We start from the raw sequence: 2,988 nt of genomic DNA, 5'->3' as shown, positions 1-2,988 counted from the left end.
AGTCTGGGGGGATGGTGACCTTTGAATGACCTATAAAATAATGTTTAATATCTCAAAAACCGTAGCAGCACAAACGCTAATTTTACCTGCACAAATCTGCACAAACGTAGCACTAACCGCTCCGCCTATTTGCCTTTACTTTTCAAGTGGGTGGGGGGTCAGCTTCACTCTGCTCGATTATTTGTCTAGAACGTCCGAAGGCGGCCACGAGGTAATATTTTATTAAAGCACACGTGTTACTTTCAGCGGAATAAAGAGCCTAAATCTTTTGTGTTTATGTTTGTATAGTTTTCACGGTGTCCAATAAGTAAAAGAAGCCGTGCCTGTGATGTCGTTTTGGTGTTGCAGTGAAAACTCACCCCAGCCTGCGCCGGTGAGAAGCTCATTAAGAAGAGTGGTGTGTGACGGTGCAGTGGTGCGACACAAGAGGTCGCTATCACACAAGCTCACCACTCACAAGCAGCCAAGCACAATAGCAACAACGTTATATAACTGGAGTAAATTGGAAATTAACAAAGGGCAGTGTTAAAAGTAGAGTAAGAGTGGTTTAAATCCACAGCGAATTTCTATAACACATCTGTCAAAGGTTACTTAATTTCTACTGTACTTCAAAGTGATGCTTTGTAGTTTATGAAAGTGTTTTGTGTGTTTGTATAAGGTAAAATTACATGTGAAGTTTACAAAGTTCTTCAAGTTAAAGTACACATATATTAAGAATGAAAGGCGTTATAGCTAAAGTATATAGTAACAGTAATGCCAAAGTAATACTCAAGTTACGTATAAGTTACAAATTTAAAGAAGTATTTTGAAATCAAAGCTTAGTGCATTGACTGACATTTAACTAGACTCACAAGATGGCTGACAATGATCATGAAGAGCAATACTGCTGAGCAGATTACAGAACTATATATAATATAACTTCCGGCACCACTCCGAGCTGGCAGCCAGCATCAGCAGCTCCGACCTGACCGAGTCCTTTTTTCTCTTTAATATATGCTTCTTTGTTGTTCTTGTGTTTCTTGTTTTTGTTTTTCTATTGTGGACTGCTGTTCCCCACAATGGAGCTCAGAATTCTATGGACAATCGTGTTCTTTATTACATTTTTTACCGCATCTGTGTCCAGAGAGCGCGTGGAGGTCCGACCTCCCATTGTTTTCAGCAGGGATCAGCTGTTAGCCCTCTGGGCCTCCGCTGCCCTGCCTACCGCCGAGCAAGCCAACATCCCCTGCGAGGTGAGGAGGAAGAGGCGCGGTACTCAGGCCGGGATCGGGCGTCGCAGTAAAGTTAGGAGGTACTGGCCAGCAATTCCATCTATTATTATGGGGAATGTGAGATCTCTCCCCAATAAAGTAGACGAGCTGGCGGCTCTTACCCGACATCAGAGGAGCTACAGGGAGTGCAGCCTGATGTGCTTCACAGAGTCGTGGCTAACCGCGCTAACTCCAGACTCACACGTAAACATGGATGGTTTTCATCAGATCCGGGCCGACAGAACAACGGAGAGTGGAAAGAAGAGAGGAGGGGGTGTGGCTGTGTTTGTGAACGATAGATGGTGTAACTCTGGGCATTTATCTATCAAAGAGACGCTATGCTGTAAGGACATTGAGCTGCTAGAGAGAACCGCGAGAGTTTACACACGTTATTGTGATAGCTGTGTATGTCCCGCCCTCTGCTAACGCTGCAGCAGCCTGTGAGGTCCTGCACACTGTAACCAGCAGACTCCAAACACAGCACCCTCAGACCCTTTTCCTGATCTCTGGGGACTTTAATCACATCTCCCTGTCCTCCACTCTCCCCACCTTCACCCAGTATGTCACCTGCCACACCAGAGACAATAAAACATTGGACTTATTGTATGCCAACACCAAGGAGGCATACAGCTCATCACCTCTCCCTCCCCTGGGGGGCTCAGATCACAACCTGGTTCATCTCCAGCCTGTGTATAAACCTCTAGTACACAGAGAACCAGTATTGAAACGCACAGTAAGGAAATGGTCGGCAGAGACTGAAGGGACTGTTTCCGTTCTACTGTGTGGGACAACCTCTGCAGCCCCCTGGAGGATGACCTCAACAGCATCACAGACTGCATTACGGATTACATGAACTTCTGTGTGGACAACACCATACCCAGCATAAAGGTTCGGTGTTTTTCTAACAACAAGCCATGGATAAATCCTGAAATTAAGGCTCTCCTCAAGGACAAGAGGAGAGTCCTTAGATCTGGAGACAAAGAGGAGCTGAGAGTTGTCCAGAAGAAGCTGAAATGGAAGATAAGGCAAGGAAAGGAAAACTACAGGAGGAAGATGGAAGAGCAGCTGCAACAGGACAACATCAGAGAGGTTTGGAACAGCCTGAAGACAATCTCAGGACAAAAACCAACGCCACAGGGTGCAGGAGACTTGGGCTGGGTGAATGACCTAAATAAATATTTTAATAGGTTTGATCAACCACCCACCCCTCCCCCAGCATCGTTCCTGGGGAAAGTACCACAGCTGTGGAAGACATCCTGTGTGGTATCGGTACCAAAGACCTCCCATCCCAAGGACCTCAGCAGCTACAGGCCGGTAGCCCTGACATCACATCTGATGAAGACCCTCGAGAGGTTGGTTCTGAACCATCTGTGCCCCCTGGTGAGGTCTTCATTGGAGCCGCTGCAGTTTGCTTACTAGCCTGGCATTAGGGTGGAGGACGCCATCATCTACCTACTGCACCGAGCTCTGACTCACCCGGAGAAGCCTGGAAGCACTGTGAGGATCATGTTCTTTGATTTCTCCAGTGCTTTCAACACCATCCAGCCACGACTTCTGAGAGACAAGCTGGAGCTATCAGGAGTGGACCGCCACATGTCCAAGTGGATACTGGACTACCTCACAGAACGCCCTCAGTATGTGAGGACAAAGGGCTGTGTCTCTGATATGCTGGTCTGCAGTTTGGGGGCCCCACAGGGAACTGTGCTGGCACCGTTCCTCTTCACCCTCTACACTGCAG

The sequence above is a fragment of the Pundamilia nyererei genome, unplaced genomic scaffold (assembly GCF_000239375.1).
Source record: "Pundamilia nyererei isolate P.nyererei 1_Seehausen unplaced genomic scaffold, PunNye1.0 scaffold00003, whole genome shotgun sequence".
NCBI classification, from domain to species: Eukaryota; Metazoa; Chordata; class Actinopteri; order Cichliformes; family Cichlidae; genus Pundamilia; species Pundamilia nyererei.
This window is presented reverse-complemented; position numbering follows the sequence as displayed.